Raw genomic sequence first — 24,659 nt, 5'->3', positions numbered from 1 at the left:
TGCACATGCTCAATTGTGTGCAAAGAGTTGAAGACTGCTATTTAGGAGTGAAAATGAATTTATTTTTCAATGTTCTGGAGAATGTAGAGGTGTAAGTAATAGGAACTTTCATGTTCAGTAAAATAAACTTCCCCTAAACAAGAACCAACCAACACTGGGACTATCTACCTCCCAGTTACTGAGTTCCTTGACATCTGGAATATGTAAGCAGGAACTAAGTCTTCAAGGAACAGTATGTAGAGGGGAGCTTGGCTCTTATGTCCTCCCAAGTCTCTAACTTTATGATTCTTCAGGTTCTCTGGGCATTTTGGGAGGCATATTTTGTTATTGAGTTCAATTGCACATAGCAGCATTCTGAATTTAATCAGTATTCCATTTGGAAAAGAAAAACAGAGTTGTGAACTACTGAAGGCCAAAGTATATAACAAATGATGGAGGTTTTTAACTTGAGCTTCCTCTATTTATTCCTGTATACAATGAAGATTTCTGCTGGTGATTACTCTCACTTCCAACATTATAATTTACAGAATTGGGTGGAAATTATGAAACATAAAAAAAGAAAGAAAACCCAAAAATGTTAGGATCCACATGAATTTTAATGACTTATTAGCATATGCACAAAGCTTGAATGTTAAATATAGCAAATTGATTGATATGAGGCAAACTTCCAAGGGGGAAAAAAATTTTACTTTCTCTTCTCTTCTTCAGTTAACATCTGTTATGTAGTGGAGATTCCAGAGAAAGTGAAAAGGGCTGAGTCTGCACCATTGACATGAAGGAAGTTAGCCACCTGGGAACTAAGAACAGAAGATGGAGGAATGGCTCCAGCACGGTGAGCACAAATGGATTTGGTCCTATTGAGAAAGAGAAAGTAAAATGAATTCCTGTGGTTCCTGCAGTTAGTGGTAGTGTGGGGTGTTGTTACTGGGAAGAATAACCTTTGGGGCCTAAGTACCTGTGGAAGGAGAAAAGCAATGACAACCATACATCCAAGAGAATATCAGGGAAGGATGAAGGGTAAAGGGCCAAAGCCTTTGCGGCACAAATTGGGGCAGCTGAGGAAGTGGCAGTGGATAAAGCTTGCTGGCAAGACTAGCTATAGGAAAATGTGGGTCAGGAGGAATCACGGGTGGAGAACCTGAGGCCAAAGTGGCATGTGGTGGTGTCACTGCCATCAGAGCTGAAGAAAACGTGTGAATCTAGAGTTTCTTGAGGGTCTGTTGGGGGACAGGTAACTCTGAGGAGAAAAGGGGGAGATGAGGGAGTCCTCTATTTCGTTTCATAAGAGCTTACAGGTAGCACTGTGTGTGTGTGTGTGTCTGTGTATACTCTTTAGAACAATTGCTTAAGGAGTATCTGTAAATAAAACAAACAAAAAAACATTATAAAAATAGAGTAAGCGTTCTTCCCCAATTTGTTCTCTAGGAAGTGTCCTCATCTCCATTAGTATCTGGGCATCTCCGTTAACATTTCTTCATTCCTCATATTCAGTCATTATCACAAGCTTGCTGTTTATTAGTCCCTTCTGCCACTCTCTGATTAGGCCACATCAGCATCTCTTGACAGGATCATTGCCATAACTTCTGATCGACCCTCTTTAACTTGTTCTCTATCCTGAAGCCAAAGTGATCTTTTAAAAAACAGCTCATATGATTCTCATTCTTTAAAAAATTTTTTAAAATTAGATTCAGATGTAGAAAACAATGTAATTGTTAAACATTTACATCTCTCACAAAGTGATAACCCCCCTCCACCAATCTGTTGTCCCTCTGACATCGTATATAGCTGTTACAATTCCATTGACTCCATTCCCTATGCTGTACTTCACATCCTGTGACTATATATATATATATATTAAATTATAGTTGACATTCAATATTATTCAGCTTCAGCTTCAGGTGTACAGTACAGTGGTCAGGCATCTACACGGTCCATTAAGTGGTCTCCCTAATAAGACAAGTGCCCATCTGACAGCCTACAAAATCTTTACAACATCTTTATTCTTAATGAGCTTCATTGGTTTCTTTTTTCTTCTGTGAGTAATGACTAAGTCATTATCTTGGCCTACAAGATTTTATGTGATCTGGCCTCTCTATTTTCATTCCACTTCATTAGTGCTACTCTCCTTTTTATTCTCTGAGTCCTGTAATGTGTGGAATAACTGTTATAAGAACAGCACAGATGAAACTCAGCTAGAGAACATGGAGAGATTTGGCAAGAGGGAAGATCTTATACAAATGTGGAAAGACGAGATGAGAGAGATCATGAGAGAATGTATCTGGGGCTTAAGGAAGAGAAGGAGCCAATAATACAACTGCAACCAAGAAACGTGGGAATCCTTCAGGGTTCATCTCTTTAATAAGTCCAGGTTTTGTTATCAGTTGCTGTAGGTTGAAAATTTTATGAGGCCCTGTCTCTTCCCAAGGATTATGGGACTCCTCTCTGACCCAGCTGACATTTTGCAGAGTAAAGGGTTGACCAGAGGTAGAAACTGAAGTCCTTTACAAATTTTCATAAAAGCTGAATTTTCAGAAACCCAAGCTCCTCATAGTGGCATTCAGGCAAGTGATAGCAATTCAGTATATTTTTTTGGAGAGTTGTGGTTGAACAAGCCTAATTCATCTGAACTTGGAAAGAAAGTGTAAAGGTTGAGGGTATCTATCAGAAGATAATGGCGTGGATTTCTGTATTGAAATAATACCAACTGTTGTAATAGAAAAATCTTGAAATCTCAGTAGTTTAATACAATAGGAATATGTTTCTTGCTCACACAAAGTCCACATCAAATGTTTTTGGATGGCTTTCCACACAGTGATTCAGCAACTCAGGCTTATTCCATTGATGGCTCTTCCATCCCCCTGCAGACCTTGGAGTCCTAAAATTTCAGCCAGAAGATGAGGAAAGAGTGGGGAGCAAGGCACATTTGCTATTTAACCACTTCAGCCTGGAAGTAACTCACTTTGGCTCACATTCCATTGGTGAAGACTATTCACATAGCCCCATCTAAATACAAAGGGGTAAATGCTTTCCAGAAACAACTCAGCACCACAAAAGGAGAGCATACATCTTTGGTAGAGAGTGTAACCATCTTTGCCACTGGCATGGAGTGAAAAATCATGTTTCATGTGTTGCTTTCTTTCCATTAACTTGCATTATTGTTTTTCCCCTCACCAATAATTACTAAATTTAATAATTGATGTATTTGTTGAATCCACTTAAAAAGAGTTGAACTCTCTCTGGTCAGAGGGAAGAAGCTGGTAGGATTTCCCTTTATGGCAAATTTGGTTCCCTAAAATTTTTATCTCCTGGATAGGTGAGCCTTCCATTTTTCTCATTATGGTAATGATAAGGTGGTAAGAGATTGGTGAAATTATCATTTGCCTGAGATATGCCTTGTCCTCCCACTTTCACTAAAGTCCAATGGTCCCCCAGCATTTTGTAATCATCATGCACATAGTTCAGGGGTTGGTGGAAATATTGTTTACAAATATGGATTTGTGTGTATGTGTGAATATTATATTGTAGGAATTAATGTTGAGTATATAGTTTTGTTTTCTCATACATAAAGTAGGACAGTAAGTTTATTTATGTAATCCACTTAAAATGGGAAGAAAGAATGTTAATTACAATGTTCAAGTTTGAAGTATGAGTTAAGAGTACATAGGGGAAAATTATCTGTTCTACTCAGTATGAACTGTCTTCCAAAGCAGAAGGCCAGACCAAAGTACTGAGTATAGTGTTCCAAGAAGAAAGATTAGGAGGGTTGCACACTCTTGGTGGAGGCAGAGCCTGTTAGCTTATTCTCTAACTTCCATTGTTCCCTTTCCCCACCATATCCAATTAAGTAGAGAAAACTTTTGAGAAAACCACTCTTTCTTCACCTATGTCAAGAAGGATAAGCTTGAAGAGCCATTTGTTTCTCTTTCTGTGATGTTCCTTTAGTTCTTCATGTTTGAGCTATTGGAAGGAGAGAGAGAAGCAATAAATCCCCTTAAGAAAAGCAAGTTAATTTCCTGTGACTTATGTTAGGGGAGAGGGAAGGAACAGAGAATCTGTTATGAAGGAAAGTTAAGAAATAATGATCTATTAATTGAAACTTTATTCAAATCCTATGTTCCTGTCTAGGGTGGCATTTTAGTGACAGGTTACAGTAATGTTTTTTTGTGAGATATTTTCCTGAAATTAAAAACAGTTGTAGAATCTTATCTTACTATGGGGATCTACTTTCACACTTAGCCCCATTTCCTGGTGGCTGTATATTTGCTATAAAATGTATGAATGGGAAGAACAGAAGTTTATTCCTGAGATGTGGAAAATAGCAAGATCAGACTGTGACATTAGGATGATTCTGTGTGAATTCGAAGACTACATTTCTTTTTATACAAGGTTTATCTGCTGAGAGTAGGCCATCAGAGAATTGTATGTACTCTCATTATGTACTCTGAAGGGTTCATTATCCTTCAGAACACAGAACTGGAACCAAGTGGTGGGAATTAGAAGTAGGTACACTTTTATAAATATTAATAACTAAAAATATCAAAACATTGAAAGGTGAATTGGAGTGGAATAGGCCATCTTGTGTGGAGTTCTGCATTACGCTGCACAGTGGTCAGGGATTATTTATTTGGCTTGGGGTTTTAACTAGATGACTTCTGAGAGACTGACTATCCAAATAGACAATGGTCAGACCATATACAAAAATTGACCTCTGATCCACAGTCTGCAGCAACCAGCCCAAGAAACCAACTCATTATCTACAATGACCAGCCCAGGAAGGCCGCCTGCTATCTAAGTTAGACTTGTAGGAAGTCAGCCACACTATTTTTAGCAATAAGAACTCCTGTAACAATCGACCCAAAAAGCCAGGATTAGATTAATAACTGACAGCTTCCCTAATTTTTGTCCCCTCTTCCAACTTAGGACCAACCAGTGAAAGTCAACTATGTACCCCTAACCAACACCATAAGATGCTCCCCTTCTAGTTAGCCCACATTTAGCTTCCCCATGCCATATCTGGAAGCCTTCTCTTTTTTCTATTTATAAAGCTTTCCCACTCCTCTGATTTCCTTTGAGTCTCTGCCAAAACATAAGTGATGGTGGCTGACTTCCTTGCTATAGCAAGCTCTGAATAAATAGCCTTTGCTTGTTCTCATTTGGATGGTCTTTGTTTGTTTTTGCATTTCTAATGACTCTTCGATATTATATTCTAAAAATTGAAGTAACAAGAATCCTAATGACAAATCAGTGTGCCACTAGCCCTTCCTTACTTCTCAGTATTGTTATTACATCATTGTTTCCAGGTTTTCAGGCTCATGACATTGGAGGCTCCAGTGGTAGTCGAAAGAGTCCAGGCCTGAGTGGATGTGGCTCCTGGCTCCAAAACTTCCTGTCTATGTGACTCTGACTATGCCTTCAAGACTCTCTTCTCATTCCTCAAATGGGACCAGTACTGCCTCACAGTGTTGCTTTTTGGATTTAAAAATACTATATATGGAAGAGTAAAAGTCAGTGCTTAAAGAGCTTTTCAAGATACCATATTTTGTTTTCAATTCCACCTAACACATACTTACATAGCACTTACAATGTGCCGGTCACTATTCTAAGTGCTTGTCAAATCATAACTCACTTAATCCTCATTACATCCGTATGAAGTTTGTATTAATATTATTTCCATTTTAAGGATGAGGGAACTGAAGCTTGGAGAGATTAAAGAATCTCCCAGAAGTGACGTAACTAGTCAGTGTTTTGGGTGGACTAGGGGTGCAATTTTCTCTTTGTTCTTCTCATATCCTGTGCATTATAAGTTATCAGATTATATATGAAAAATGTGTCTTGTCTCCACCACTTTCTTTTTATTTGGGTACAACTTTGGCACAGATTCTACCAACATTTCACTTCAATGACTACCACATTCTAAGTCCAACTTGGACTTAAAAGTTGAACTCCTCATTTACAGTCTCTTTCGTCAAATGACAAGAAAGTACAATCTGTTTTTTCCATTAAAGGTAACTTATCATGTACTTCCCAACAACACCCAATTGGCCTTGCTATCAAATACGCTGAGTGCCCAAACCTTCTAACAATTGCATCTAAAATGTATTGTGTGTTTATTATGTGTTAGGCTTTGTGCTAAACCCATTATATAGATTAACTCATTTAATCTTTTCTGAGTGGGGGCTATTATGAGTCCCACATTTCAGATGAGGACATTGAAGCTGAGAGAGACCAAATGTGGCCAGTGGATTTAGGATGATTCTGTGAAATCTCAGAGACGAGGCTCCTCACTATCTACTTTTCTTACTTACTGCCATTTATTTGCTTTGTCTCAATTAATTTTTTGAACTGTAAAGTTACTTATTTTATTTCCTATTTCACTCGTCTAAGTCTCTTTAGGATGTGTTATGTATCATTCTTGAGTTCCTCCTCAATCCTTTTCACCTCTTCTCAATCAATTCAGATCCCCAACCTCCAAAACACAGCTCTCATCTGAATGGTTTTGTGAATTAATTCTTCCCAGGCTAACGATTTACATATATAATCAGTGTTGTTTTGATGCATCCTCCCCTTCCCCCCAGTATTTTATCATTTAATTTATATCTGATTTTACATAGGCACTCTGTTTCTTTGCTTTGTATCTTCTCACTCTGCTCTATGCAGGACAGACAATAGCAACACTAGGAAAACCTCTGACAAGCATGGGAAATATTTGCACAAATCTTTGTAGATCTAAATTCTATATTCTAAATTCCTATTTCTGATAGTCAAGAACTAAGAGATCTTTGTATAATACGTAGGTGTGGTGAAAACATATCATTTTCTCCCAATTCTTTTTCCTGTGAGGGAGAAAAGCGGAAAGTTGGCTTTCCTTTTAATTAGCTTCATATCTTTCTCTTACTCATTGCCTGCACTTTGGGACTCAACTAGGAAAAAAATACACCATTATATACTCTGCAAATCACAGCCTCTTCTATTTATCTTGCATTTGCCCCTTTCATATATACCTGTTTAAGAAATCCTTTTAAAAATCTGTCTATCTATAATTATTTTTTAATTTTCAATTACAGTTGATATACAATGTTATATTAGTTTCTGGTGTACAACATACTGATAAAACATTTATATAACTTATGAGGTGATCATTCGATAAATCTAGTACCCATCTGACATCATAGTTATTAAAATATTATTGACTACATTCCTTATGCTATATTTTACATCCCCATGACGATTTTGTAACTACCAATTTGTACTTCTTAATCTCTTCCCCTTTTTCACCCATCCTACGAAACTCCCTCCCATCTGGCAACCCTCAAAATGTTCTCTGTATCTGAGTTTCTTTCTGTTTTGTTTGCTCATTTATTTTGTTCTTTAGATTCCACATATAAGTGAAATCATATGGCATTTGTCTTTCTCAGTATTATTTACTCCACTCGGCATAATACTGTTTAGGTCTATCCATGTTGTTTCAGTTGGCAAGACTTAATTCTTTTTTGATGGCTGAGTAATATTCATCTCTGTCTCTCTGTCTCTCTGTCTCTCTGTCTCTCTGTCTCTCTGTCTCTCTCTCTCTCTCTCTATATATATATATATATATATGTGTGTGTGTGTGTGTTAGATAGATAGATAGATGTGTATATATATATGTATATATATACATCTCTCTCTCTCTCTCTCTCTATATATATATATATATAGAGAGAGAGAGGTATATATATAGATAGATAGATGGATGTATATATATATACATATATATACATCCATCTATCTATCTATCTATCTATCTATCTATCTATAGAGAGAGATGTATATATATACATATATATATATATATATACATCTATCTATCTATCTATCTATCTATCTATCTATCTATCTATAGAGAGAGATGTATATATATACATATATATATATATATATACATCTATCTATCTATCTATCTATCTATCTATCTATCTATCTATCTATCTAACACACACACACACACACACACCACCTCTTTTTTATCCATTCATCCATTGATAAATACCCAGTTTACCTCCATATCTTGGCTATTGTAAATAATGCTTTAATGAACATATGGATGCACATGTCTCTTTGAAGTAGTGCTCTTGATTTCTTCAGATAAATTCCCAGGAGTGGGATTACAGGGGCCGTCTTTGTCTCTTGCTATAGCCTTTGTTTTAAAGTCTATTTTGTCTGGTACAAGTATTGCTTCTCCACGTTTTTTTGTTTTTTTTTTTGTCACTTCTATTTTCATAAAATATCTTTTTCGATTCTTTTACTTTCACTCTGAATGTATCTTTCAGTCTGAATTGAGTCTCTTGTAGGCAGCATATGTAAGGGTCTTGTCTTCTTATCCATTCAGCCCTCTTATATCTTTTGATTGAAGCATTTAATCTATTTACATTTAAAGTAATTGTTGATAGATATGTAGTTATTGGCATTTCATTATTCATATTTTTGATATTTTTCTTTCCTTCTTCTTAACATGTTGCGTATGGCGGGGTTTAAATCCCTCGTGAAGATTCTCGTGATCTGTACGCAACGTGTTAAGGAAATCCTTTTAATATTTCTTGTAATACTGGTTTGGTGGTGATGAAATACTTTAGCTTTTGCTTGTCTGGGAAACCTTTATGTGTCCTTTGATATTAAATGATAGCTTTGCTGGGTAGAGTAATCTTGGTTGTAGGTCCTTACTTTTCATTACTTTGAATATTTTGTGCCCATGCCTTCTTGCCTGCAAAGTTTCTGTTGAAAAACCAGCTGACATTTTAATGGGAACTCCCTTGTAGGTAAATAACTGCTTTTCTCTTGCTGCTTTTAAGATCCCCTCTTTGTCTTTAACCTTTGGCATTATGATTATGATGTGTCTTGGTGTGGGCCTCATTGGGTTCATCTTGTTTAGGAGTCTCTGTGCTTCCTGGGCTTGTATGTATATATGCTTTTTTGCCAGGTTAGGGAGGTTTTTCCATAATTATTTCTTCAAATAGGTTTTCAATTCCTTGCTCTCTCTTCTGCTACTGGTGCCCTTATGATTCAAACATTGGTATGCTTGATGTTGTTCCAGAGGCCCCCTAAACTATCCTCATATTTTTTTCTTTTTGCTGTTCTGATTGGGTGTTTTCTGCTACCTTATCTTCTAAATCACTGATTTGATCCTCTGTTTCATTTAATCTACTGTTGATTCCCTCTAACATATTTTTCATTTCAGTTATTGTATTCTTTGTTACTGACTGGTTCTTTTTTATGTTTTCTATCTCCATTTGTATATTTCCTATTTCTTTGTTGAAGTTCGCACTGAGGTCATTCAGTATCCTTATAAATAGTGTTTTGAACTTTGTGTCTGGTAGATTGCTTGTCACCATTTAGTTTAGAACTTTTTCTGGAGCTTTGTTCTGTTCTTTTATTTGGAGAATGTTTCTTTGTCTCCCCATTTTGGCCGCCTCCCTGTGTTTGTTTATATGTATTTGGTAGGGCTGCTATGTCTCCTTGTCTTACTAGAGTGGCCTTCTATAGTAGGTGTGCCCTGTGCAGCCCAGTGACATAGTCTCCTTGGTCACCTGAGCTGAGTGCTGCAGGCATTTTTTTTATGTGGATTGTGTGTGCCCTCCTCTTGTAGTTGAGCCTTGTTGCTGTTTGCATGTTAATGGGAAGGATTGAGCCATGGACTGATTGGTTGTAAGGACCTGCTGTGACTACAGTGGAGGAGCTGTCGTGTAGGGGCTGACACTACAGAACAAGGTTTGCTTTAACAGTGCTCTTCTGCTTTTCCAGTCTCCCTTTGGGGTGTGTTGTCCTTGGATGTGGCTAGATGGTGCTCCAGCTAGGTCCAAAGCTATTCACAGGGCATGCCAGCCCTGGGCTCTCCTGGGAGGGGCCCCACTGCAGGCCAAGTTCAGCCATGCCTCTGCTTTGCCTGGGACCACTGGGCATGAGCCATAAAACATTATGAGCATTATAGCCACCTGTGCTAGGCTTGGGAGTTCCTAGGAGTGGCCAAGCCTTAAACCAGGGCTGGCTACAGCCAATGCCTGCCTTGGGGTTGCTCAATAAGGGGTTACAGGCATGCTGAGGCCAGATGCTGCTTGAGTGGTGTTTGTGAACCTTTGAGAGATTTTTAGGAAAGTCCACAGCATGACACAAGACAGGCCATTTGTATGGAAAAGCTCCTGGAAGGGGCTTGGGTGTGCCCAAAAGTTGGGTGGGGTCTCATGGAGTCCTCAGAGTGGGCCAATGATGTTAACCAGATTGATGGAGACTCAGTTATGGCACCTGCCTAAGTCTGTATACTGGCAAGGGCTCAAACAAGGAATAATGGTTTCTGCCAGCACTTCTGTCTGGAAGAAAGCTGCCCCTCCACAGCCCTCATGCTGGAGCCATACAACTCTTTCTTCCCCATATATCCCTGTTGCCTTTTATGCTGCTGCCCCAGAACTGGGGCTCAGAGTGAATGACTGCTACTGAAGAAGTCTGTGTGCAGGTCCTTTGAGAGGAACACCTTCGAGTCCAGCCTCCCACAGTCTCACTCAGCCACAATCTTCACTGATTTTCACAGCCAAAGATGTTGGTGCTTCTCTTTTTGGCCTTGGAACTCTGGGCTGGGGAGCCTGGTTTGGGGCGTGGACCACTGCTCCTCAGGGGGAACCTCTGCAGTCTAGGTATTGCTCTCAATATTTACCTGCCATGTGCAGGTCTGGGACTGGCCTATTCCCTCTGTCCACCCATCCTACGAGCCTTGAGATGGCTTTTTCTGTATATCCTTAGCTGTAGGACTTCTGTTCTGCTAAACTTCAGGCAATTCTCAATAATAGTTGTTCTGTAGTTTAGTGCTTTGGCATAGCTGTTAGAGGTTTCAAGCACAGTGTTTACATACTCTGCCATCTTGACGGGGCCCTTCCCATATATTCTAGTCACAGTGTTTATATAAGCTGCATAGAGTCACATTCATTTACGCGTTGCCTCATCTTCACATAAATGTGTTATCTACTTACGTATAGTTCTACAAAATACATAAATGCTTTCACAGATACACAGATGCACACAGTCATTGGATGAAGGAGGACGTGACTTTTAAGATGAGAAGATCCATGGTTTAGGAAAGAGTGCAGAGTGAGAGTAGTTCCAAAGGAGTCTACTTCTATTTTTCTTTCTAGGAATGAGTACTCCCTTGGCCCTCTTGTTTTATTGTTTTTACTTAATATCACATTTATTATAGTCTATTTTGTGTCAGAGTTCTATGTACACCTCTATTTTATAAACAGGTGTTTTTATAGGTCTGTGCTATCCAATATGGTAACCACTAGTCACATGTAGCTATTGAGTAATGTGGCTAGTCCAAACTGAATGCACTGTAAGCCTAAAATACACTCCAGCTTTTGAAGACTTGATAAGAAAAAAATAATGTGAAACATTTCCTTAATAATTTTTATATTGAACACATGTTGAAATAATGTTTTTGATATATGTAGTTAAGACACATTATTTAAATTAATTTTACATGTTTCTATTTACTTTTTAATTATAGCTACTAGAAAAATTTAAAGCACACATTTTCTTTCATTTGTGGCTCTCATATTTCTATTGGAGAGTGCTGTTACAGATGGCAGTGATTGCAATTTTCCAACTTCCACAAAATGTTGCATGGTATTTTCAGGCAGGCGATGATAAATATTTGTTGAAATTGAGAAAATAGATTGGGAGCTTGATGAAAGTAAATAAGAGAATGTGTTACAAGTAGCTCAAAGAGTTTGGTTAATTCAGAGAGTTAAAATTTGCTTCCAAGTGCGCAAGAATCTAAGTATTGTTAGATACACTGAAGACATGGAGGCAGGACTTTATTACAGACAAATGCATGGGGTCAGTGGGGAAGCAGGTACAATAATACAGGCATTCTTAAGATAGTCAACACAAGTTTATTGAGGCCCTATTAGATGCCAAGTCTTGTTTTAAGCATCAGTGATACAAAAATGATTCTGATATTGTATTGTACCCATCCTCCAGGAGCTAGGGTGAGGGTAGAATGCATAAAATTAGTTATTGTCCAATGAGGTATCTAGTCAGAATGGGTGATATTTGCTATAATGCCATATATAATACAATTGAATAAGCAAGCTAAATTTTAGAAGCACCTTAGGCAGCCAAATGGCAATTAGGTGAGAGTTTAATCATGTGAATAGGAGGTAAGCGCTCCACAGAGGTTGTCCGGGGTTCCTACTATTTGTTTTGCTTGGAATAGTTCCATGGGTAACAAGCTAGAGACAGAAGGAGTTCTGGAAATATTATCTGTGAAAGTTTTTTAACTGTTTATCAACTGCGCTTATGGCAACAGAAAATGTGTTAAGTGTGGATGACCAAGTGTGCATTTTAAGCATTGCTCAAACTGCTAACTGCCTAATAACAGGAAAACAAGTACCTGTAGGATATGCCAGGCATTCCCTCTGTATGCTTTGTATAGGTTTATTTGGTTTCGTTTGGGAGAAGAACCAATTTTCAAGTTAAAGCAGGTGCGTCATGTTCTGAGTACTCGCTGTGTATGCAGTAACCAAACTTACTGCTTCCCTGTTATATTTTCCAGCTGCAAAGGTAATGTCCTCAATTGTGTACCAGGCAACGACTATACCATTATCTTGTTCATTTTAAGCCCTTTCTAAATGCAACCTTTCATTTGGTGACATTTCCAAAGTAGTGTGTAGAGAACTTACTCATGTGATACTCATTAAAGTCACACGGCGAACATTTCTGCCCACTTCATTTGTGAGAACTAGATAGAGAAAAACACTTGGCCTTCTTTCAGAAGAGACATAAAACAGAGATCTGAACCACTTGTGGCTATTGAAGCACCTCTATGGTTTCGTGCGAGGGGGTGGTGTATTGGCTGCAGTATCCTGGCAATTCTAATGTTGCCTAAACTGTGCTCACAAAAAGTTTTTCTTTGAATTTATAGTTCCTAATATAAAACTATGATCCTGTATGTGGAGTGATAATCTAAGTGGGTGAAATTATCTTATTAACTTAACTGATTCACAAAGTTACTATGAATGCATTTCCAGTTCAACAAAAACATTTTTATTTCCTAGGGCATACTTTTTCACATTCCTCATGTAATCCTCAGAAAAATTCTATGAAAGAGGTACTATTATCCCCATTTAACAAAAAAAGAAACTGAGATCCAGAGACATGAAATGATGGCCCATTGTTGCCCAGGTAAGATGTGAGTTTTTGATTTGGTCTCATGATTTTGGCTATTAAAGCTAGTGCTTTTATTCTATGCCATGTAACCACTCACTAATTGCAGATGAAGGAAGGCTTGTTAGATAAATCCTGACTCATGTCAACCTGACATTCATTTTCTTAGTGACCTGAATGTCATTTAACTTTTCAGACCCTTAGAAGATAGAAATCAAGTTGCTTCTTTCAGTGAAAAATGCTACCTTTAAAAAATTCCCTATTTTTAAAGTAGGGAATATAATGGCTAGAATATATTCCTGAAAAAATTCCAGAACAACAACAATATAGGATGTGATTTAAGGTAATATAGATTTTATTTTCTGCAAGAAAACACACACACCCATACACACACCCTGCTCTTTTGAACATGATAGAATCTAACATAGCAGTGTTTTTTAACTGAAAGGCTTAAACATAACAAAATGAATTATTCTGAAATAGTGTACCATGCACATCAGACTTTCCTAGAAAACATGGAAAAGCTACCAAACCTCTATAAAATTCTTATTCACCAGAATGGCCCCAAATCCTTGACTCTTGCCTTTGGCTCCTTTCTAGTTTCTATTTTAGTGCCCTTGTTCTAGGTAGAATTTCTGTTCCAACCAACTAATAACACTGTGTTTCCATCTTAGTAGGCCTTTTATCTCATGGAAAAGTTATATACCACTCAGGTATCATTAGCTAATAAGGGTTTATAAGTAGATTTTCAATTAAATAATCATGGGACCAAAAATCTGATAACTCAATGAAATGCATTACATTTTAAAAAGTTTAAGCTCTTAGGGAAACAAGGACATATATAGCATGGATCCTACCCTCAAGTAGGTGAAAGTGTTGCAGGTGGAGAAAGAAATGAAAACAAATACTATATGGTAAACACAAAAGACATAGCAGAATGAAGGGAGGAACTAATTATAAAGGGAAGGCTGAGAAGGTTCATCAAAGACTTCACAGAAATATTAGGTTGGTGCAAAAGTAATTGTGGTTTAAAAGGTTAAACATAATTGCAAAAACCGCAATTACTTTTGCGCCAACCTATTACCATCTAAGCCACATTTTGAAAGATGATTGCGAGAAGAAAATTCCAGATGGAGGGAAACAATGGACAAAAGCACTGAGATTAGAGCCAGCATTTGCGTCTAAAATCCAAAGGAATAAATCTCTAATAACTTTTAGGTGACCTGACTCTTGTGAAGGAACTCCATTTGAGTAGGCTGGGTTTCTGTTTTCCCTCAAGGCACCTCAGACTATTTTTGATTAACAAATGGGATGGTGCAAACTGTTTTGCATATTCCATTGGAATTTTATATTGCTAAATTTGTTTTGACTGAAACATTATCAATATACTGAATTCATGTAATATATAGCATTTCAAAACAGGAAATAGCCTTAATTAGGCATTCTTCATGATGTTGCTGATGAACTCACTAAAATATCTCCAGATAGCCTATTAAAGAAAAGTTAAATTTATTAGAAATTGCTGCAGGAAGAGTGAACACCACTGTAACAAGACTTAGCCGCGTCTCTGAAGGGGAAGTCAGAAGAGGGATATTTATAGGGTGCTGAGGGTCTGGGCTCACATTCTTTATGGGAGAATCTTACAAGACAAGGAACTGGATGGGACTGGGCAAAGTTGGTGATATAATAGGCTTTATAAAAAATTTAAAAAAAAAGATTAGAAAAAAGCCCCAACTCTCACCAAATCATAACAAAACATACAGTTTACTCAGCAATCTCCATGAACTTATGAGTATGTACCACAAATACAAATACCTGGGAAGCACTGGGGGAATGATCCAGGGGTTCAGTACGCAGACTTAGTCACCTGTTTTTGGTATGACCTCTCACACTGGTCCTTCTCTATGCCTGGAACTTGGGGCTACTATTGTTGGATTGTCCACAGAGCAAACCTCTGGTATCTTGATTCTCTTCTAGAAATTTTACATTTTGGCTGCAGATCTAACTGCTTCTTGTACAGATTTTTGAAAAATTGACCCACTTTATACCATGGGTTTATTCTTGCTCTCATCAATCAAGATGGAAGGATAAGCCAGGCAGAGTGGTATTAAAAAAACTAAGCAAGGCCAGCACTGTCCACAACATTAAATTTCCCCCCAAATGTTCCTATATCATCTTTTCTTACTGCCAACATGGATGGATCTTGAGAGAGTAATGCTGAGCGAAATAAGTCAGACAGAAAAAGCAGAGAACCATGTGATTTCACTGATATGTGGTATATAAACCAAAAACAACAAAAGAACAAGACAAACAAATGAGAAACAGAAACTCATAGACACAGACAATAGTTTAGTGGTTGCCAGAGGGTAAGGGGGTGGGGGGTGGGAGATGAGGGTAAGGGGGATCGAATATATGGTGATGGAAGGAGAACTGACTCTGGGTGATGAACACACAATGGGATTTATAGATGATGTAATACAGAATTGTACACCTGAAATCTATGTAATTTTACTAACAATTGTCACCCCAATAAATTTAATTAAAAAAAAAAATTTCCCCCCTTGTTTTGTAATGTATCTTCCTTAAAACATTAGCAGGTAGGGTAGCGAGAACACGAGCATTTAAAAGGAGACATTGCAAATATGGCTGTGACAATCCCATGCTCCAAAAAACAATTAGGTCAACCTAATTTTTCTTGCATGATGTAGGTTAAAAAAAAAAAAAATGACTTCTGCCAAAGAATGATTGAACTTATCTAAACAAACATATGGGATAGATCATGAATACACTGTGTCTGTATCTATATAGCCATAAACAAAAAATGAATTATAGGTTGGAGGTTAGATGATTTAAGATAAGGAAAAGCTACAACTAGAGATAATTCAAACTAAGCAGAGGATGTTGTTAAAACTCAGTACATACCATTTTAGGCAATTTTTATAATAGATAATAACAGTGTTAAATTTACTTTGGAAAGTAAAAGGAAAGAAAAATAACTTAAAGATAATCATGGTGCAATTATAAGGACTTACTAAACTTTTCTTTTGATTTAAGATATTAGTGTATCCAGCAGTTACTCAGCTAATTAACCCACATATGTCAGTTTTCCAAGAATTTTTCTGATTTTTAATTTTGTCACTATGTTAAGAGAAATTCAGTTAACTTAATGTTTTGCAGTAAATTTTATGAAGGTTTTACTTTTTGTTACTGGATATGACAGTACGTCACGAGTAATGAATGATGTGAGTGCGAGCCATCATTTGTTGATTTCTTAAAGGTATAAGAAATGTACATTGACTTGAAATCAAGTTTTAATTAAAGGTTTTCAAGTTCACTTAATAGTTTTCAAAACATAGGATGCCCAGCCATTGAATTTGGAGAATGAAAAATACACAATAGCAAGAAATCAATTTTAGTTTACTATTATTTAACTGTGTTATTTTTCTCTCCATGGAAGAAATTTTTAGAGATATAAAAGTCAGTATATCTCCCAGCATTGGCCATTAGAACATATGAGAAAGAGCAACCTTCCCATCACCTCTGACACAAAAACAGTCAAGAGCAATCATTTACAAGAGACTTATAGACAAAGAAATTTACAATTATAAGAAGATTTATAAATCACTTTTTCCTTCTAAAATAATATAGTCTTTATCCATTTAAGTGCTAAATAATACAATTAAATATTTTTTGATGCTAAAATTTACCCTTACCACATGTATTCTAATACAGTGATCCTAATGAAGCGTTACATGCTGGCTCTTTTAAGGTTATACATTTTATCCCTAAGGGAGAAATATCTCTCTTCCTTTCAAAGCCTCACCCTCCCACCTGTACTATTCTTTTCATCTGTTTCTTGATATTGCCTCCATTAATTGGTCGCGTTTTCTTAGACCTACTCACATGTTCAATCTCCTCTCATGAACTTTGAATTCTTGTCCTTGTCTTTTTGTTTTCCTTCATTATTAAAATTCTCAGAATGACCTTTTGTTTTTGTTTTGTTTTTATTTTCACTCATTGTGAAACTCCTTAATTCTTGACCCTCTCCTCTAATATCCAGAAAACCTAGTCTCCTAAAAGCTCCCACTTTATATTCACCAAATCCAGTAACTCCTTTCTGCCCTCCTCATATTCTGATGTGTTCGTAAACCACATTCAAATTCTACACATGTCAAATTCCAGCATGGCATTAGCCTTTCACAACCTGTACAGGTTCCTTTCTTGCACTCTCCCTGCACCATCCCCAAACCCTCCACTCTCCTGCAGTCCAGCCATGCCCATCACCCCCTGCACCTGCACAGTTGTACCCTACTATGTTATGCTGTCCTCCTCTGGACTGCCTTTTCTTGTCCCTATTCCTTATGTGACCTGAAGTTTTATTTTATTCATCTTATTCATCTTTCAACTCCAATACCATTTAGTCCAAAACACTAACCTTCCATCCATCAATTCAAAATTAATGGTCCTTCAACAGACATATGGAAAGATGCTCAACATCACCAGTCATCAGAGAAATGCAAATTAAAACCACAATGAGATCACCTCACACCTGTCAGGATGGCCATCATCAATAAATGAACAAACAAGTGTTGGCAAGGATGCAGAGAAAAGGAAACCTCGTACACTGTGGGTAGGTTTGCAAATTGGTGCAGCCACTATGGAAAATGGTTTGGAGGTTCCTCAAAATATTAAAAATAGAACTACCTTATGACCCAGCACTATGAATATTTAGCAGAAGAAATTCAAAAACACTAATTTGAAAAGATACATGCACCTCATATGTTCATTACTGCACTATTTACAACAGCCAAGATATGAAAGCAACCCAAGTGCCCATCAATAGATGTCTTGATAAAGAAGATGTGGTTCATATATACAATAAAATATTACTCGGCCATAAAAAGAGTGAAATCTTAACCATTTGTGAAAACATGGATGGACTTAGACGGTATTATGCTAAGTAAAATAAGTCTGGCTGAGAAAGACAAATACCACATGATCTCACTTATATGTGGAACCTAAAGAACAAAATAAATGAACAAATAAAACAGAAACAGACTCATAGATACAGAGACAGAGGGGAGGGGTTTGGGAGCTGGGTGAAAAAGGTGAAGAGATTAAGAAATACAAACTGGTAGTTACAGAAAAGTCATGGGGATGTAAAGTACAGCATAGAGAATACAGTCAATAATGTAGCAACAACTATGGATAGTACCAGGTGGGTACAGGGCTAATTAGGGCAATCACTGCATAAATTATGTAAATGTCTACCCACTGTGCTGCACAACTGAAACAAACATAAAATAATATTGAATGTCAACTGTAACTGAAAAAAATAATTTATAAAAGAATCAATACAGAAAAAAATTAATGGGTCTCTCTTGTGTACTTTCAGATACTGTATTTCATTGTAGCTCTTCCTGCATTCATTTTTTCATTATGCTGGATCAATAAGACACAAAATATAAAGAAAGTACTCTGGGGGAAAAAAAACAGATGCTCAAAAAATATTTTTAAATGCTGTTGTGTACTATTGTAAAGATATGTACATTTGCCCTGGGAGCATAAAGGAGCAGTATTCAAAATTATCTGGGTGAGCTGAGAAATACTTCCTCAGGAAGGAAGCATGAGTTAGAGTTTACCTAGTACAACTATGGGAAGGTGTTTCCAGGGCTTTATTCATCTATTCAAAAAACATTTACATGACACCTAATATGTGCCAGACATTGTGCTGAACACTAAAGATTAAAAAAAAAAAAAGGAAAAACAGTAATGATAAAAACAACATTGGTTCCTTCTTATTTTCTAGAGAAGGCAAAGAATATTAACAAAATAAGTGTTTTTCTATTCAGGACATATTGTATGTCTACTATGTGCCTTTCATGAGCTAGAGTTACATGTATTGGCATGTAGTAGTAGGCACTCAAAATATTTATTGAAAAATAGAGAAAGTGAATGAATAATCTTTACCCATAAGTAGATAACAATCCAGTGGTGATTATAACTGTACATTTAAACAATAACTACTTTGTGGGAAAAAGAAAAACCTAATGATAGTGTGAACACAAAAATCCTGACCTGAGAACCTGAAAGTCCTATCATTAAAGATCAAGTAACCCAGCCTTGGTATAGCCAGACAAGGTCAGAAGAGGGAGGAGGGGTTGAACAGATTTCCAAAGAAAAAGTATGAATTTGTCAGATAAAGTGTAAAGAGTTCATTTAGAAGCAAAGAATCACAAATACCATGCTATAACCTGGAAAAGGTTAGTAAGTTGGCATGGCTGGAGTGCAGGACAAATGTGTATGACGATTTGCTTGAATATGTATTCTTGGTTGAACTTCCTGTTGCTCCTTTGATCATGGATCCTGACTTCTGAGCATTTGTTTCTGTTCGCTTGCCTTAAAGCCCCAAACTGCTAGTAGGTAAGGGTTTAAATGCTGGTGTGAGATTTATATTTTGAAACGATCAGTATGACTGTTTTGTGGAGAATAGATTGTCGGCTGGAAAGGGAAAATTCAGGAAAACCAGTTAGAAGACTATTTTGCTGTATTTATGTGAGAGATGTGTGTAGCACAGCCTGGGGTGAAACCATTGTAAATGTATTTAAGAGAGAAAATTAACAGGGTTGGTATTGGGTAAGATGTGGGGCCCGGGAGCAAAGTTGATGACAAAAATGCCTTTTAATTTTATATAGCTTGTGGCCGTGGGTAGACTGGCAGTACTACCATTGAGATAAAACATATGGGGGAAGGAATTGGTTTGAGAAGACCTTAAGTTTTGTATTAGCATGTTAGTTTTGAGGTGTTTTTCTGTGTCTTCAGAAAGAAGTTTGTAGGTACCAAGCTTCTTGATGGCAGTGCTTTATGCTCAGAGACTATCTTATAGTAGTTGCTCATAATATACTCATAAGAGTTCACACCTATCAGTGCTACTTTTTGCAATGAGAGAACACTTCTTAGCACTGGTGCTGAATTATGGTTACTCTATATTGGGACTTAAATATTTCTTCTATTACTTAAAACATTTTGGTTTCTTTATAAAATATTAGTACATGAAGAAAATTTCCTCTTTGACTTAGCTCTTGTTTTCCATTTGTTTTGTGAGGTAAAAATTAATAAAATTACAAAAATCTGTCATAATTAGGATTAATCCAAGATTATAATTAGATTAAGCTTAATTAGTGAGGGAAAGAGAGCCTTTTAGAAGTTGAGTTACTCTAACTAGGTATGTAATCTAGAGCTATTTTTTTTTTTAGCAGTGTGTCTCTGTCTCTATTCATAACACAAGTTCAATAGGTGAGAAGCATAAATTATGTTGAATAAACAACAAGATATTGTTGTCCCTCTACAATGAGGCAGCAGAAGTTTCTCCCTGTTATTGATTGCCTCTCTGGCAGGAATGCTAATCTTTTACAAATCCAGAGTCCACAGTTCCTAGTGACGCAGTTTGAAGATACACAAACAAACCCACACTAAACCCAAGGAAATCAATTGCACAGAGGTATCTCCTGCTTGTCAAACAGCAAGGACATTCTAATATTTGTTGCCAACAGTTAGTCACCTGACTCCTTTTATGGGTGACTACCTGATGACTGATGTACTGGAAAGAGAGCATTATTCTAATTCACCGTGTGTTAAGGAGCCATAGGACGCAGACTCTATACAGAACAGCCTGGAGATGGATGAAGTGCTCAGTAAGAGGACAGTGACAAGGATAAAACTGTCACATGATTCCATCTGAGGAAATACCATATATAATGAGTATGTTAATTTCAGGAGTCACTGTTTAATAATGCTGCTGTGTTTATCACATCTTTCAACCACTCTCCTGTAAACGTTTTCTCATTCTATTGAGCATGTCTCTCTCGAGCAATCATTATTTCTTCACTAATGCCACAGGGACATGATTTTCTGCATACCCTGTGGAAGTACATGTATTTCCCCTTCTCTTCTGCTTTCCCTAGTATTCTAGTACTACACAACCCTGCTGCTGTATACAAAAGGGAGAGATAGCCTTGACAAAAGACAACCAGGATGATGAATGGAATTTAATTTATGAAACATCTATGTAGGGTGCGTCCTCTGGGTAAATCACCATGGTAGCACTTGCCCCTCCCGCTGCATGATATGTTCTGCTTGGCTGACCCAACTCCCTCGGAGAAGCTTGGCACTTAAGGTTATGTAAGCAGTGCACTGATGTTCAAATATTCATCACAAGAAAGGCTACATGAAAAGGAAAACACAAATGGAAGGAGTCTGGGGTAAATAACCACCCAGATCATCTAGGAGAAGCTGAAGAATTGAAAGGGATTCTGAGTCCTAATTTGGGATTAGGGATTTACTCCCCAAGGTGATTAATAAAATGCATTTGAGCCAAGTGTAGAGTGCTGCAGTACTATTGATTGGCTTTTAGCCCAAATTGATTTCAGTCCCTCTCCCTTGCTACTCAATAAAGCCAAAGAAAATTATTTTATCTTAGAAAAATAATAGTTCCTTCTTTTTATAAAAAGTTAGCTAATTATTGTCACTTGACCTATATTTTTTCTTTCTTACTGACATATCCACTCATTTGTATTATAAATTGCTAACTATCCAGGAAGGTTTTGCCAGTGATCAGAATCAGAGCAGACAACACATGCTCAAATGTGAGTACTAAAGAATTATTGAATAATTTCGGCCTGTCTGTGGAGATGATTTAGGATAAAGAATCTATTTCATTCATTATCTAGTAAAAAAAATATTCTGGCTGTTAGACTAAGCCATTCATAACCAACAAATAAACTAATTAACAATAGACTACTCTGAAGTGAAAGTTTTAGTCTGTGTCATACTGTATACATTAATTTCATTTATAATTAATATCAACAAAGGACCATCAATTCAATGAAGAATTATAAATGCCTATGTATGCTAATTTCCTTCCTTTAACTAATTGAATGGGAAATATAGATTAACATGATCATAATGCTGAAAACTACATGGGCTTATCAACACTGATATTTTCATTGAGAAAGAAGGAATAGTGTTCAGTAAATTTTAAATTTGGGAAACAACTGCAAGTCTTAGCTTAACTTTTAAATATGGATCAAGGTTATACTTTTGACTTGGAGCCATTTTGCCATTCATATAAAATGATATTTAGTTCACAGGACAAGAAAGTGTATAAATATAATACAAGCGCATATGTTTTCTCATGACCTAAGATGGCAATTATTCTGATTGTACAAAACAATATGACAGTTTTCAATTTAGGGAACATAAATGTTGGCTATCCTTTTATCATTCTTTTAAATCCCTCATATACATCCCTTATAATAAGATGGCATTTTCAGGAGAGGTAGAAAAATTTCACTTGGAAACAAATGAAAACAAGCTGAAGTTCTCGTATTAGACACTTTATGTCTTTTCATACAGATAAAGAATTATGAGCAAAAAAGAGGGGCAAAATATAAGGCTATTTTGCTAATATAAAAATAGAATTGGATATACATGCTAAGGGTTGAAATGGAGCAGAATGTCTCCATTGCAAGCACCCTAGTTCAGGCCACCCTTATCTCTTGCCTAAACTGTAAGAATTCATTCCTAATTGTTCTCCCTGCTTCTACTTTAGTCTTTCTCCCAACCATTCTCTAGCATAAGCCAGTGATTCTTTGTGAAACTTCAGAGCAGATGTGATTGTGTTATTCCCTACTTCTTACCCTCTCAATGACTATGCACAGCACTTAGAATAAAATTCATACTCCTTCCCATCCCTGTTAGTTCCCTCATCGTGTAACCCCTAACTGCTTCTCCAGTTTTATTTCTGCTTTCTCTCCTCTCAGTGGACTCCAGCTACCCCAATCTCCTCTCACTTTTAGAAACACTCCAAGCTCTTTCATCCTTAGGGCCTCATGCATATGTTGTTTGTTTTGCTTGGACTATTTATTATTCTTGAACTTAACTTGCCTTCAAAGTCACTCTCTCCAAAAAGCCATCCATGACCATTTCTAAAGTGAATTCATGCCTCCTTATCTTCTCCATCCGTCCACTGCCATTATTGTCTTTCATGATACCCAGATTTTATAGTTCTTCTTCAGTGTTGTAGTCATTTTACATATTTATTTGTATTTGTTGTTTCCTTCCCACTAAACTATAAAATTGTAGAGGGGCTTGTACTGCCTTGATAGTTCACATTCAGAAAAAACAGAAAGAGAGGGAGAAGGAAGTGGTGGAGCTCAAGGAGGCAGAGAAGAGAAACTCACACAAAATAATGGGGGTGTAACTATTTGGCTACATTGTGTGTGTGTGTGTGTGTGTGTGTGTGTGTGTGTGTGTGATATGTCCAAAAGATTCACGTTTAAATGTTTGTCAATGGAATAATTCACAGATTTAAAGGTGGCTTAAAAAGCCATCTAATGTATGTTCTTGAATATCTTCTTAGCAATGGAAATATTAGACATTAAAACATGTGGTAAAGAGCAATTAATGATCCAGAGCACATTCAAACAAAGTTTGAAAGAATCCAGCATGGTGAATGCTTATCTGATTCAAATGTGCAAACTTCTCAGAGTTGAGTCATTACTCACAATTAGGCTGACAGCGGAGTTCCCAGACATTGTCTGACCACCATCTGGATCAACACGTTCAGTCACTCTGGAATTTCATGTAGTGCTTCCAGGCATTTCAGTGGGTTGCTTACTCATTTCTGCAATTCTGATTTTAAAATAAATGGCAGAATCTGATCAGCAAATCCTTTTTAAAAGAATTTTCTCAGGGCAAACTAGCACAAACAGTTGTGCCATTTCTTCTTTTTAAAAACTCATATGATAAATGCCCCATTGAATTTAGCATTATCATGTAACAATTTTGGCAAACATGTGTGCTGCGTTCTCAGACTTACCACAAATAACTCTTGGTTTCATGCCAGTTCAGTGGATTTTTCATGGTAAGAACAGGACTATTAAAATGGAGCTTGCTGATAAACATGCGAGCAAAAGCCCCTTAGTTTTGGACACCAAAATTATTTATTATTGTGAAGCATTTTAAAAAAATACAGCAGGTAACAACTGTCCTAGGAATGTCTTGTTTGGTACTAAGTAGAAGATGTTAAATAATTGGGTAGTGTTTAAATTCTCAAGTTATGTTAAAAAAAAAAAGAAATTAGTTGATTTTTAGATATTTCTTTTTCATAATACAAGAGTTATTAGTCATTTAGTCCCTTTTAAAAGTTATCCAAAATAACTTTTATGTATGTATCGATAGTTGCTATTCTTGTTTCTCAGACAGGAATATCTTTTTCACAGAAACTTAGTGTATTATTTGGTCTTAAATTATTATTTTTAAGTTTAGTGTGGTTAAATATTTTGTTCTCTAGATGATTGATTAGGGTCTTGACTTGTGATTTTTCTAATGCTCCCTCTTCCTTTATCCATCATCTATTTTTATACTTGTCCCATAGCAATACTGGGGTTTGAATGTATTTCTCATTTAAGTAA

The 24,659-nt window shown here is 36.7% G+C and overlaps 2 long non-coding RNA genes across 2 annotated transcripts in view; one reads left to right on the top strand and one right to left on the bottom strand.

Annotated features, from left to right (window-relative positions):
* The window catches only part of LOC141568780 (uncharacterized), a 144,218-nt gene extending 143,386 nt beyond the window's left edge, over positions 1-832 (top strand). The window contains exon 3 of the long non-coding RNA XR_012491969.1: positions 709-832. This is a non-coding gene — a long non-coding RNA (uncharacterized LOC141568780). The remainder of the gene's footprint in view (positions 1-708) is intronic.
* LOC141568779 (uncharacterized) lies at positions 578-24,002 on the bottom strand. Its single transcript, XR_012491968.1, has 2 exons — positions 23,751-24,002; positions 578-854 (listed from the first exon to the last, which is right to left on the bottom strand). It is a non-coding gene; the product is annotated as an uncharacterized LOC141568779 (long non-coding RNA).
* Between the last annotated feature and the right edge of the window lie 657 nt (positions 24,003-24,659).

The sequence above is a fragment of the Rhinolophus sinicus genome, linkage group LG02, assembly GCF_036562045.2.
Source record: "Rhinolophus sinicus isolate RSC01 linkage group LG02, ASM3656204v1, whole genome shotgun sequence".
Lineage (NCBI taxonomy): Eukaryota > Metazoa > Chordata > Mammalia > Chiroptera > Rhinolophidae > Rhinolophus > Rhinolophus sinicus.
Note: the sequence above shows the minus strand (reverse complement) of the source record. Positions and strands in the feature narration are given on the sequence as shown.